Below are 15,020 nucleotides of genomic sequence, written 5' to 3'. Positions count from 1 at the left end.
AAACCAGGAGCTGCTAATGGCCAATTAGAAACAGAGTAGCCACCCTCCAGCTAACCTCAAACCAGAGTATATACACCTCAGGCCACTGCACACCGTCTGTGACCCCAGAGATTGCTGAACCCGCGTGGACAACCTCTCCCCTTGTCCAGGTCAGGTCACAAGGCCCAGAAAAGCTGATGGAACCCTCCAAATAAACTGCTGAATCCAGAAGTGCAACTGATGCAAGGACCAGCCGTGTGGCCAGGAGTCTCCCTTATTGCATGGTTAAGGGGATAAAAAGAAGCAGTGAGATTTCATGTCAAAGATTAGATTGCGCCTTCTATTCTCTAATATAGAAAAGAGACAACAAGAAGGGGTTCTTTAAAATGTCAGACAAAAAAGAAGGATCAAGGATGGTGTGCTTAATGGAGAAGGTGAGCTGGTAACAGCAGAGGAGAGGAAGGCAGTGCTGCTCAATGCTTATGTTGCTTCAGTCTTTGCACAAAATATAACATCTAGCAAAGTTACTACAGTCAGTAAGGGGAAGGGATGCAGATCAGAATAAGTAAAGAACGTGTCAGATCTTCTGACCAATTTGAATGAATTCAAATTAGTGGGGACAGATGCTATTCGCATGAGGGTGGTGAAGGAATTAGCTGAAGAAATCTCCTAGCCACTGGCAATAATATTTGCAGACTCATGGATGACAGGAGAGGTCCCAGAACACTGGAGAAGGGCTAATGCAGTGCCCATCTTTAAAAAAGGGAAAAAGGAGAAGCCAGGTGTAACAAAGTGGGGTTTTATTCATCTGGCTATGTTGCATGTGAGTCTTAGGGTACATCTATACTTACCTCCAGGTCTGGTGGTAAGCAATCGATCTTCTGGGATCGATTTATCTTTAGACGCGATAAATCGATCCCGGAAGTGCTCGCCGTCGACACCGGTACTCCTGCTCGGCGAGAGGAGTACGCGGAGTCGACGGGGGAGCCTGCCTGCCGCGTGTGGACCCACGGTAAGTTCGAACTAAGATAGTTCGACTTCAGCTATGTGAATAACGTAGCTGAAGTTGCGTATCTTAGTTCGAAGTGGGGGGTTAGTGTGGACCAGTCCTTACTGTCTATACTAATACTATGTGTACCTCTGTTTCTCTGTGTACTGCACCAATATTTCGGTGGTGGGAATTGGGTGTGTGATTTTTGCTGAGGTTGCCCAGTGGTCTGGATCTGCACGTATGCTATGGCCGTGCCCTTCGTAACCTGAGACCCAGAAGGGGGGTGCGATCAGGTGACACCTTTTGCGGTGGAAGCAGGACAGAGAAGAGGAGGAGGAGGAGCAACAGGGGTGTCTGAGGTCGGGTTGCTGGAAGCTGGCAGTCTGTTTGGGGGACTGGAAGAGGGGGAGTCCAAGCCGTCTGGCCCAGGACTTCCCAAAATGGACTTGGCTGAAAGTCACTTATTTCTGTGATAGCAAGCTCTGTTCTACGCTGTGTTCCTGTCAATTAATAAACCTTGTTTTACCGCCTGGCTGAGAGTCACTGATGACTGCAGGAGTTGGGGTGCAGGGACCTCTGGCTTCCCCAGGAGCTCCGCCTGGGCAGACTTGCTGCGGGAATCACACTGGGAGGCAGGGGATGCTGAATGCTCCGAGGTCAGACCCAGGAAGGTGGAAGCTGTGTAAGCTTCTTGCCCTGGAGACAGAATGCTCCGAGAGAGGAGGCTCCCCCAGAGTCCTGACTGGCTTCGTATAGAGTAGTTCCAGAGCATTTCCCGGTGACACCGTGACATCAGGGAACTATAGACCAGTCACCCTGACCTCAATACCCAGGAAGATACTAGAGCAATGTAGGAAACATTCTATTTGCGAATACCTGGGGGATAAAGAGCTGATCACTAGCAGACAGCATGGCTTTATCAAGAACGAATCATGCCAAACCAGCTTGATTTCCTTTTTTGACAGGGTAACTGGTTTGATGGCTAGGGGGAATGCGGCGGACATAATATACCCTGGACTTCAGTGAGGCTTTTGACACAGTCCCACATGGCATTCTGATAGGTAAGCTGGAGAAATGAGGGCTTGGCGGAACTACCATTACGTGGATACATAATTGGTTAAACAACCACAAACAAAAAGTAACTATTAATGGAATGATGTCGGATTGGAGGGAGGTCTCAAGTGGGGTCCCACAGGGATCTGTTCTGGATCCGGTGTTGTTTAACATAAAAATTTAAATTAATTAATGAAGATATTCTATCTCCTAGAACTGGAAGGGACCTTAAAAAGTCATCGAGTCCAGCCCCCTGCCTTCACTAGCAGGACCAAGTACTGATTTTTGCCCCAGATCCCTAAGTGGCCCCCTTAAGGATTGAACTCACAACACTGAGTTTAGCAGGCTAATGCTCAAACCACTGAGCTATCCCTCTCCCATCTTTATTAATAACTTAGATGTTGTAATAGAGAGCAGATTAATCCAATTTGCAGATGACAGAAATCTAGAGGGGTTGCCAACACTATGGAGGGATAGAGCTAAAATTCAGAGGGATCTCGATAAATTGGGGAACTGGGCTCTAGACAACAAAATGAAATTCTACAAAGACAAATGTCAGGTGCTAAAATACACAAATACGGACTGGGGGATAACTGGCTTGGCAGCCAAAAGAACAGGAGTACTTGTGGCACCTTAGAGACTAACAAATTTATTAGAGCATAAGCTTTCGTGGGCTACAGCCCACTTCTTCGGATGCACTGCTGAGAAGGATCTGGGAGTTGTGGTGGATCACAACCTCAACATGAGTCAGCAATGCGATGCTGTTGCAAAAGAAGCATATGCAATGTTAGGTTGCATTACCAGAGGCCGAGCATGCAAGTCACAGGAGGTGATAGTACCTCTCTGCTCAGTGCTAGCTAGGCCTCAGCTGGAGTACTGTGTCCAATTTTGGACACTGATGTATAGAAAGGATCAGAGGTGAAAGTGGGCTCCGGGGCCCCCATACCAGTAAGTCTTTTATCTTACTTTCACCCCTGGAAAGGACAGAGAAACTGGAAAGGGTCCAGAGGTGAGTGACAAAGATGATCAAAGGGATGCAAGTCTCAGGAGCAAAGGCTGAAGGAACTCGGTATGTTTAGTTTGGAAACGAGGCGATTAGAGGGGACATGATAGCGGTCTTTAAATACTCAAAAGGCTGCTATAAAAAGGATGGAGAAAAGTTGTGTTTTTTTGCCACAGAGGGCAGGGCAACAGGCAATGGATTCAAACTACAGCATAGAGATTTACATTAAATCTCAGGAAAACCTTCCTACTTGGAAGAACAGTAGGACAATGGAATGGCCTTGGGAGGTTGGGGAACCTCATTCGCTGGAGGTTTTCAAAAGGAGGTTGGAGCCATCTGTCTTGGATGGCTGAGACATAACTAATCCTGCATTTTGACAGAGCGTTAGACTAGATGACCCTTGTGGTCCCATAATTCTATGAATAAATGAGGGTTAGCTTATTGAGTGTATGTTCTTCAGTGAGACAGCACTGACTAATGCTATTTGTCTACCTCGGGAATCAGCGTTACAACTCTCCTCATGAATAATCTGTTTTATTCTTCCAATGTAATGTCTCCTATCCTACAATAAGCTTGAAAGATGTGATGTGAAAAGCATGTCCACTAGATTTAGAAGACATTAAGGGATTTTGTTTGGGTTTTTTGGTAAATTATTACACTGTAGAAGTGATAGGAATTGTATAGCAGTAGAAGGAAAAAAAGAATGTTGAATGATATTAGCATCTAACCAGGGTATAACTCTGGAATATTAAGAGAAATGTCTTTAAAAGGGGTGATCCCAATTCATAGTTGGGGCAAATACTAAAATACAAAAAGAAGAACAGGAGTACTTGTGGCACCTTAGAGACTAACAAATTTATTAGAGCATAAGCTTTCGTGGACTACAGCCCACTTCTTCGGATGCATATAGAATGGAACATATATTGAGGAGATATGTTCCATTCTATATGCATCCGAAGAAGTGGGCTGTAGTCCACGAAAGCTTATGCTCTAATAAATTTGTTAGTCTCTAAGGTGCCACAAGTACTCCTGTTCTTCTTTTTGCGGATACAGACTAACACGGCTGTTACTCTGAAACCTACTAAAATACAGTCCATGAAATGACTCAAATGCTCTAACTAAAGGAAGCATTGAAGAAATATGTTATACACCACCGCCCTCTACTGGATTCCGATGGAAGTAGCAGAGAAACTGGGAGCTGAAAGCTGAGAGCAATTATGGCCAATAGAAGAATCCGCAGGGTGGCAACCCTCCCGCTAACTTCAATTAACAGAGCATTCAACCCTGAGGCCACTGCTCCACCCCCCGCTCCACCCCCTGCTCCACCCTGAGGCCCCAACCCCACACCACCCCTTCCCCCAAAGTCCCACCTGTTAGGATATAGATATTCAGGCCTGTCTGTAAAGGCCTATACTTTAAGAATTTAGGTGTGTTCTTATCACTTAGCTAGTTATAGAGGTATAAAAGAAAGAATCAAAATCACTGTCTGTCTGTGTAAGGGACAGTCTGAGGCTCTGTTCTTAGGCTAAGTAAGGCCTTCGGCTAAGCAGCAGAGGCAGCCATAAGCTGAGAAGTGAACGGTCACATCCTCACATTCCAAACTAGTCTCATGGAAACAAGGTGCTATTGGGCTGTTAGGAATACAATCCTGTCCTGGTATTCCTGTCACCTCCAGAGAAAGGGAACAGCCTAGAAGATGTAAAAGGAAACTTAGTGTGATAGCATCCTGTCAGGCAAGAACTCACTTATCAATAGACACAGCTGGAACACCCTTAAGTCTGTATAGGTGTATTTGTGAAATCCTCGCTTCTGTATTGTTTTGTATGTTTATTTGCATGGTCTCTGTCTGGTTCTGTGGTTGTTTCTGTCTGCTGTATAATTAATTTTGTTGGGTGTAAACCAATTAAGGTGGTGGGATATAATTGGTTAAATAACCGTGTTACAATGTGTCGGAATTGGTTAGTTAAATTTCAGTAAAATGATTGGTTAAGGTATAGCTAAGCAGAACTCAAGTTTGACTGCAGACTATATACCCTGTTTCCCCGAAAATAAGACAGTGTCTTATATTAATTTTTGCTCCCAAAGATGCGCTAGGTCTTATTTTCAGGGGATGTCTTATTTTTCAGAAATGAAAAATGCCTTATTATCGGTGGATGCCTTATTATCGGGGAGGTCTTATTATCGGGGGGATGCCTTATATTACAACGAGAGGCAAAACTGTAAGTAGGCCTTATTTTCGGAGGATGTCTTATTTTCGGGGAAACAGGGTAGTAAATCAGGAAGTGGGGGGGGAATGGGAACAGGAACTGGGTGTGGGGGAACTGGAATCATGTTTTCCTAAGGGGGGGGGAAATGGGAACAGGGAATGGAAACAGGGAGACAGGCAAGGGTCTGTGGTGTCAGAGCTGGGAAGGGGGACACTGAGGAAGGAAACTGGAATCATGCTTGCTGGAAGTTCACCCCAATAAACATCAAATTGTTTGCGGCTTTGGACTTCAGTTATTGTTGCTCTCTGTTCATGCGAGAAGGACCAGGGAAGTCAGAGGGTGAAGGAATAAGCCCCCTAACATCACCTTCGCTCCGCATCTTCCTGCCCCGAGGCCTTACCCTTGTTCTGCCTCTTCCCACCCCCACTCCACCCTCTCCTGTAGGCCCCCGCCTGCCTGCCGCTCCGATCCCTCCCCCGAGGCCTTACCCTTGTTCTGCCTCTTCCCACCCCCACTCCACCCTCTCCTGTAGGCCCCCGCCTGCCTGCCGCTCTCCACCCTCCCACCCAGCCGCAAATCAGCTGTTTGGCGGTGTCGCAGAATAGATATTTGGTGGGGCCCCTGATTAGCTCATCCTTTCCACCCCTGATTAGCTCATCAGGGGCGCCGCCAAACAGCTGATCGGCGGCAGCGCTGACAAACCGCTGTGGCTGGTGGGTGCTGAGCACCTATTATTTTTTTCCCATGAGTGCTTCAGCCCCAGAACACCCATGAAGTCGGCACCTTTGACCCCAGAGCTTGCTGAACCCCTGTGGACAACATCTCCTCTTGTCCAGGTTGGTTCGGAAGGCCAAGAAGAGCAGCTGAATCCAGAAGTGCAGCTATGCAGCCATGTGGAAAGGAGTCTCTCTTATTCCAGGGTTAAGAGGACAAGAAGAAGCCGTGAGATTTCATTTCAAAGATTAGAAGGAGAAATCCATTCTTTAATAGAAATGAGTGAAGTCTAGAATGAGTTGAGACTTCAGTGAGACATCAAGGAACCCTCTTTTGGATTTTAACTGACTAATGCTATATGCCAGCTCTCCTTGATAAGTCCAAGCAAACTGGCTTAAAGATATTTAAAACAATAACTAAGAAATTACTTTTGATACTTTAAAGTTGTCCTTTTCACACCAAACCATTCAAATAGCAGGGACCAGACTCCTGAAAGTGCCTTTAAGACATGTGTATCCTTGCTCCTTGGAGAGGCACTAGAAGTGTAATAAATGTATTAAAAGTACTAAACAATTGATGATCATAAGTACATTTAATAAGAAACCTTGGTGATTTGGCCTCAACCATAGTCTCTGACAGTGGTTCTCAAACTTTTGTACTGCCTCTTGCTCACAGCTTAACTTTGCTCTATGTTAGCAAAGTCTTGACCATTACTTTAGTTTGGTTCAGGCCTCAGGCCTCATACTGGGCCTTCATTAGGGACTTCACTTACTACACTGGTGACACCTTTCACATAGCAAGCCTCTGAATGCGACCCCCCCTTATAAATTAAAAACACTTTTTTATATATTGAACACCATTCTAAATGCTGGAGGCAAAGCGGGGTTTGGGGTGGAGGCTGACAGCTCATGACCCCCAGTAATAACTTCGTTACCCCCTGAGGGGTCCTGACCCCCAGTTTGAGAATCCTTGGTCTATGACAATTGCTTGTAAGGCTGAAGTGGTGGATTCAGAACATTGGTTGTGTCTACCCTTGATCGGTGAACTGCTGACTGCATACTGAGGTGGTTCTGGGTGAATCAGTCACTTGTTGATTGGTTAAGAATAACCTGAGCATCGTGACCTGAGAAATACTGTTCAAGGTACAAGCTGGTAAGAAAGGAACCGAGTGTAAACGCTAGTAGACTAATGCTCTCTGGACTCAATAAAAAGGGGTTACCCTAATTAATTTCCAATTCCAATTCTGATTACAACACTTATCCAATTGGCAAATCTAGTTTGTTTCATTTCAGCTTTAAATTCTCACTGGCACCAAAGCAGCTTCATAACACTAACCCCCTTTCACTCTTACAAAGAGATCGGTTGCAGAAACAGAAAGCGGCGTCGCCATAGGCGGCACATGACTCTTGCGTTTGGGGAGGCTGGCTACGAGTGTTGGAAGAACCATAGAAGTGGGAGGGGCAACCACCGCCCGGACCATGTCCCCGCCCCGCCTGTGCCCCAAGGCTTCCCCCACCCGCTCCGCTTCGCTCCCTCCCCCAAGGCCCCCCCACTCACTCCACTTTGCGCCCTTCCCCAAGGCCGCCCCACCCGCTCTGCTTCGCCCCTTCCGCCAAGGCCCCCCTCACCTGCTCCACTTTGCCCCCTCCCCCGAGGCTCCCCTGTCTGCTGCTTGCTCCTCTGCGCCCCCGAGACCCTCCCCATCCACCTGCTGCTCATTCCTTTCTGCCCCCTCCTGCCGTAAGGGTGAGAGATGGGGTGGGGGAGGAGAGGAATGAACGGCAGATGGGAGGGGTTCAGGGGAAGAGGTGCAGCGAGGGCGGGAAGAAGTAGAGCGGGGGCGGGGAGAAGAGGCCAAGCAGGGGCTGGGTTTTGCGATGGAGCATGGGTCGGGCCATAGTCCAGGTGCCAGTAGACCCCAACTTCTTGGCAGCCTCTGGCAGCGGCACTCCAAATGCGGTGGGTCTAAGCGTCCCCAAACGGGGCAAGAAATGCCAGATGTGGTGCACCTCCCTTTGGAGGTTAGCCTCCCAATCCTCTTATACTCGCTGCTCATGGGCATGGGCCCATGTTCCTGTGATTCAATGGGGCCGGAGCCAAATCTGTTTGAAATCAGTGGAAAAATTCCCTTGATTTCAGTGGACTGTGGATCAGACCAAGGAAACAAAGAAGATCTGGGGAGTCTGAGGTAACACTCTCCATATATTAGGACTTGTCTGCTTACCGCACGCAGCCCGCTGTCTCCATGGCTCAATGGCAATGCCACGACTTTGGCACAGCTGGGCATAACTGCGAAGCACTTGACACAGGGTCTCGCGGCTGCCCCGAGTCACACATACATCCCTCACGCAGCTCTCCAAATGGATCTGAGCAGCAGCCGCCTGGTTACACTCTTTAAAAGGCCCAGCAGTGTCTGCAATGACCCCGCAGTAGCGCTGAGATCTGTACTGGGCTAGTTCCACTTCATTACATTGGGCTGGGAGCCCAACAGCCGTGCAGTGAAAAGGGGAGTCAGCATCCTTCCAGCTGTTGCCAAAGGGGACGGCATCAGGAACCACAGAACCGTTTGGGGTCCGGAAATCATCGCTCTGGTTCCCATTGAAATCCCCACCAAGTCCACACAGTGACCCAAAATAGATCTCAGAAACAGAAACCGACACAGAGTGGGACCAGTCGTAGGACACAGAGAGGCCAAAATCCGTCTGGAGCACAGCAGACGAGCCGCTGAAATAGGCGTAGAGTTTGCCTGATGCAAGGACCATGGGCAGATTGACCAGGGATCCGTTCACCTAGGGAGAAAGCGAGACAAGTATGTGCATTAATCCCCTCGCCCCAAGCCTGGTGCATTCATTGTCATGCCTACAGGCAGCCCGCATTTCTAGCGATTTCACATCACTTTTATTGTCTGTATCCTAGAATCGTTATGTACGTTTGGGGTATTTGTTTTTCTGCCCTGCTCTATATTCCATCCCCTTTGCAAACCAGAACTATGGCCAGCTTGGCAGTTTGTTCCTCCAGGTCATTAGTAAATGAGGTTCCGAAGACAACCTGACAAAATTTAGAGCAAGACTGAACCACTGGCTTACCTTGGTAGCAGGTTCTTGACACCTACTTACATGGAAGAGGAGCATATTTAAGGCTTCTCCCAGTCATGATTTTCCTGGACCTACATTTCCTCCCCTAACTCCGTTCAGCACAGATGAGATCAATTTCTTCAAATCTGTGAAATGCTCTTACCTGCACTTGACCATACTGTCCCGCCACTATAGTGATATGCTCTCCATAGACATCTAGCTCCACCAGGCGCGTCCAGGACACCGCGATGGATCCTTTGTGCTCATTCTTCACGTTGACAGCGAAGTCTGGGAGGTTCCCCGGGGGGCCACAGTACTTGCTTAGGGTGTATTTGCAGGCTCCTTGATAATCAAACACGACTCCATCAAACGTGGTGTAGTGGGAGTAGCCGAACACCCAGCAAGTGCCGAACGTCACAGGGTAACAGCCTCGGACGCCATCCACAACGCTGCATGTCTCCAGAGCCCCACAGGCATGATCCTGGCACTGCATGGGCTGGGCAGGCTGCCGGCAGCTGCATTTCCTGCTGCAGGTGTCTGTCAGGATCACCTCCTCTCCCAGCTGGTGATACTGACCGTTCAACGTGCAGCCGCACCGGCTCACAGGCACACAGCGTCCAGCGTCCAGCACATACCCTTCCCTACAGAAGCATCCCGCCACGCAGGGCTTTTTGCAGAGCAGGGGTGCACTAAGGTTGGCACAAGTGGCAGGGCAGGCAGGGCCACAGAAATCAAAATAATTCTTGGCTCGGCAAGTGAAACCTAGAAGAATCAAGAGAGACCTGTGCATGAATTCCTTGCCAGCACTTCAGAAAGAGCCCCGGGCTGATGCACAAGCCCTAACTATCTTTTCCCCATTTTTCATCTGAAAGTGTTGTTCATCTTCACTTGATTCCCAGCCAGGGCTAAAACCAGAGCAAGAGAAACCGTCCGCACTTGTGAATTCACTACAAACAGAATCTGCCCTCGGGGGAGTATTACTCTTCATATATATTTGTATGACTATCAGGCAAGAAAACAGAGAGAAGTGGCATGGATGGAATACCTAGAGTGGAAAAGGGACAGTTCTGATCCCAGCTTCTGCACCAACTTCCTAGTCCCATGAGAAGTAAACCTTTGGATTTGGTATCAGACAAGAAAGTGTATCCGCCTGTGGGAATGACTGGCATTGTTCCTTCCCTCCTCTTTACGTTGGAATGGGGGAAGCTGTGACAATTGTGTTGCACGTGCACATTGTGGAAATGCTGCTTGTGTTTTGCACTGCTGGTGTGTCAGGGCCCTGACTTTAGAGAACACTATCAATTTCACACAGTAAATAGGTCATTGTAGAGCTGGGATATCATAGACCGGGAATAGCCATTTTAAATAAAAGCCAAGACCCTTATCGCTTACTGCATCCCATCCGTGGTCTCCAGTTTGCCATTTTCACACCGACAATGGTGCATATCTCATCGTAAGATTCGATAGCTGTGCACAGCATGCGATTGCCCAGGCCATACTGACAAAGGTCGTAGACACAGGACTCGTAGTAAGGGGCTGGGTTCTCGTGCCAGTGACATTCAGAGAAAGGTCCCGAGCGGTTCGTTAGGATCCCACACAGCTGCTGGAACATGTGTAATTTTGGACAAGGCACAAGGTTGCCGGTGTCATTCGTACACCTGGAAGAGACATGTGAATAATGGTTACTAGGTTTTTCCTCTCATCTTGCTAAAGAGTCAGGATGCACCCAGGTGCACAGGCCAGTCCTTGATATAGAAGGTTGATGCATTCCGCATTCACATTTTTAGTGAGTGCTTCATTCATTTGATTTTTGCCGTTCATCAGAAACTGACATTGTGAATAGTAGAGTCCAGTGTGAAATTCACCTGTAGGGGGAGCGCCTCAGATTTTGCCAGATGCTGCAGGGGACCCTGGGAAGTCTGAACTCTAATCCTCTGCCTCTTGAAGCAAAGGGAACCTAACATAACCAAGGGCCTGACCCTGCACCACTGAATTCCTGTGTGTTCTGCCCATTGACATGGAACCAAAGGAACCTTCTTCCACTTTCATTGGAGGATAGGTCCATCAATGGCCATTAGCCAAGATGGCTAAGCCTCTGAGTGCCAGATGCTGGGAGTGGACGACAGGGGATGGATCACTCAATGGTTGCCTCTTCTGCTCATTCCCTCAGAAGCATCTGGCATTGAACTGTTGGAAAATAGGACGCTGGGCTACATGGACCATTAGTCTGACCCAGTGTGGCTGTTCTTACAAGCAACCGGCTCATGAACTCCACAGCTGTGGTTCTCAACCTTTTTGGCACTCATGTGTAAATGTTGATGGCCTATCACAACCCAGTAAACAGGCTGTGGAGGGGAAGCTGGGTTCTGCCCCTGCAGGGATGTGGGGGGCGGCCCTGTGGGGGTTGCATAGCCCCTCCCCCCACACTGACCCTGCAGCACCGACTCCTCCAGTCCACTGGGGCTGTCTGAGCTGGACACTCTGCTCCGGGCTTTGTGACTTCTGGGGTTTCGCCACCACTCAGGTTTGGCCCAGCCGCCACTCTGTCATGTCATGTCATGTCTCAAACAGTGGTGCAGTGCCCCCACACACCAGGTCGGGGCACGACTCCGACAAATGTGACCCAGCCAGCCCCTCATCAGTGCAGCCTGGCAAACCTTACCAGAGGTGTGACCCCTAGGCTGTAGTGCACAGAGCATGGAGCTGAGCTCAGGCAGCTCCAATGGGCCAGAGCCACCACACAAGCCTTTCAAATATTCTGGTGCCTGGGTTTTGGGTCATGATCCAGTGCAATGGGGCCCACACTCTCCTTGTGCTCTACAAACAACAGGAGGGAAATATGGAAACTGTGTTCCCAGAAGCCCAAGGGAACAGGCCACTTGTAGGCTGGAGACTCCAGCCAGTAGGAGAAATAGCACCAGAAGCATCCAAAGCAGGGACATCTGGTCATGTGGATACTCAGAACTGTCTAGAGCTTTGCCTCCACATTTTGTGCTCTATGCTGATGGGCTGTTTGGTCCAACCCTCCCGTGCCCTCAAGGTCTCTTCACCTCAGCTTCACTCCACACCTGCCCCTCCTACTTCTCCTCCCCTGCCTTGTCCCTCTCACTCTCTTCCTTTCATATTTAGCTAATCCCCTCTTAACTAAACCCACCTCCATACCCCCAAGAATATCATGAAACTAACAGGCTGTTTGCTAACATCACATTTTCCCCTCTGCTTCTGTGTTTGACCCCTTTCCTCTGCCCTGTGTCTATCTTGTCTAGTTAGACCAGTGGTCCCCAAACTGTGGGTCACACCTACTAGGGGGGCGCGGAGGAATGTTCAGGGGGGTGCAGCGGGACCCAGTCCAGCCCTCATGGGGGGAAGGGAGGGAGCACCACCCAGCCCCGCTCTGCCCCCAGCTCTGGTCCAGCCCCGTCCCCAGCTCCTAGCCCCGAATACCAAATCTCAGCGTGCTGAGCTAGTCTTAGATTTTCCAACCCCTCCAGGAACCCTTCAGGTCTCTGCCAGGATGCTGGTATTTTCCCTTTCTGTAGAAAAAGTGGCTAGGGGATAAACAAACATACCCGGGAGGGCTGGTGTCAGAAATCCAGGCGTTCCCGAACTGTGTGTTGTTCCCGGCTCTCTCTCCACTGGGCAGGACCTTATCATCCATGGGATTGCCATTGAAATTCCCACACATCCCACATAGCTGCTTCCGATACTCCGGGCCCACACGGACAAACAAGCTACTGGCACCATTAAACTGGATCTCCAGGCTGCCCTTTGCTCTCACTGTTAGCTGGTTCTTCAGTCTCAGGACTTTGGCAACAGTGCCCAGATGTGCTGGTAAGCGAGTCCGTAGCCCATTAACCTGAGACATAAAGGCAAAATTCGTTTCCTTCCCAGTTGCTTCTCTAAGCCGGTACCCGCTGCTGCATCAGCTAAGCACTGAGGGGTTTGTGAGTCTTCGTCCAACACGTGGAGATAGTGTATGAAATTGTGTTTGACAGATCTCTGTGCTGGCCCTGAACTCCAAACCCATTCAGAGCCCCGTAACAATGACACCGCTAGGAAATACAGAGTAACTGGATCCTGGGTGGCATTGTATTTGTGCCTCAAAATGGCCCATCAGTCAGTGCAGACGGTCTCAAGAGAATCACCCCAATGCAGGGGGATTTTACAGTGGTGAAGGATCATTACACCAGCCCCTACCCCACCTTCCCTGGGCCTCGCTCTGACCTCAGGTGGACTGATTTTACATCAGTGTCATTGCATTGACTGTAACAGGGTTACTGAGGACAGGATCAGGCCCTTTGTTCCTTTTTATAATCAGAGATGATTGTGACACTACGGCCCATATTCTTCATAGAAATATTGTTATAATATGATTATAGCAGATCTAAGATGTATTTTATGCAAGATGGGTCTTGTGAGATATCATTGGAAAGGTTCTGAGTTACTGAATATGATTGGCCTACTTGTATGCATGTATCATTTTTGTATCTAAAGTTAGGAAGCTGGACTATATTGGGGAGGGATAGCTCAGTGGTTTCAGCATTGGTCTGTTAAACCCAGGATTGTGAGTTCAGTCCTTGAGGGGGCCACTTAGGGATCTGGGGCAAAATCACTACTTGGTCCTACTAGTGAAGGCAGGGAGCTGGAATCAATGACCTTTTGGGGTCCCTTCTAGTTCTAGGAGATATATGGCGATATACCTATCTGTTCTACAAAAATGTTTGCACTTGGGGAATGCCCACCAGACCAAATGTAATCTGGCTAGCTGGAAACAAGTCAATAGACCACTAGGGAGAACAACAAGTCTTTGAAGATGCTAATCTCTCACTTTCCTGAGATGTTACAAACAGCCTTTGACTCATGACTGCTTTGACATTGCAGGGTCATGTGATCATGTCACCAGGTACTGGACTCCATGATAGAATACCAGGATATTTCCACTGAGGGGGGTGGGAATCACACTGAAAGACAAAGGATTCCCACCCTATGTACATCCCATTTAAGGCAGGGGAGTGAGATCATCAGCTTTCGTTCTTCACTGAATCCTGCCCAGGGTGACTGCTGTGAACATCAAAGAAACAAAGATGGGGGGAAGGATTGAGCGGTGTCTGGCCTGTGAAAGAAATACCCAGAGTTTTAAGCTGCAAGCAAGAGCAGCAGCTTGCTTGCAAGAACCTCTGCAATCTGTCTAAAACAACAACATCTAGGGTGAGAAACTACAACTTGTAACCATTTTTTTTAGTATCTTAAGCTTATATTGTGTGTGTTTTATTTGCTTGGTGATCTGCTTTGATCTGTTTGCTATCCCTTAGAATCACTTAAAATCTATATTTTGTAGTTCATAAACTTGTTTTTGTTTTCTCTAAAACCAGTTTGTGGAATTCATGACCGGGGTGTGTGTGGGGGGAAAGCTGTGCAGATCTTCCTCCACATTGCGGGAGGGAACAAATGTCATGAGCTTACGCCGCACAGTTCTCTCTGCAGCGCAAGGCGATATAACTTTGGGTTCACACTCCAGAGGAGGTGTGCACTTGAGTGCTAGGCCGCTTCTGAGCTGACACTTCCCAGGCAGAGCTGGTTTCAGTGTCTGGGCCTTTCTGCAGCTGGGTGTGTCCCTACCTGTGTGTGGGCTGGAGGAGGCTTGAGGGCCTGGCTCGGCAGGACAGTGTAAGGAAACCCAGTCTGGCAAAACAGGCGAGCTCAGTGGTACCCCAGTATATCAGGTGGCACCCCGGAGTGGGGGGGGGGGGAGGGCAATAACCCGTCACAAGGATGATCAAGATTTTGAAGTCACCAATCATTTAGACTTCCTCCATTTTGGGATACTGAATGTGACAAGGCCTGACCTTAAGAAAATGCTGAGCACCTCCCCTTGGATAATGAGGCTCCTTCTGATGACTCAGGTGAAATACCCAAACATTGCTCCACCGCCAGTCACTACACTCTTGAAAATATTGATGGGACCAGAAGTAAAATCCCACACAACAAGAAACAGTTAT

The sequence above is a fragment of the Malaclemys terrapin genome, chromosome 21, assembly GCF_027887155.1.
Source record: "Malaclemys terrapin pileata isolate rMalTer1 chromosome 21, rMalTer1.hap1, whole genome shotgun sequence".
NCBI lineage: Eukaryota > Metazoa > Chordata > Testudines > Emydidae > Malaclemys > Malaclemys terrapin.
Note: the sequence above shows the minus strand (reverse complement) of the source record.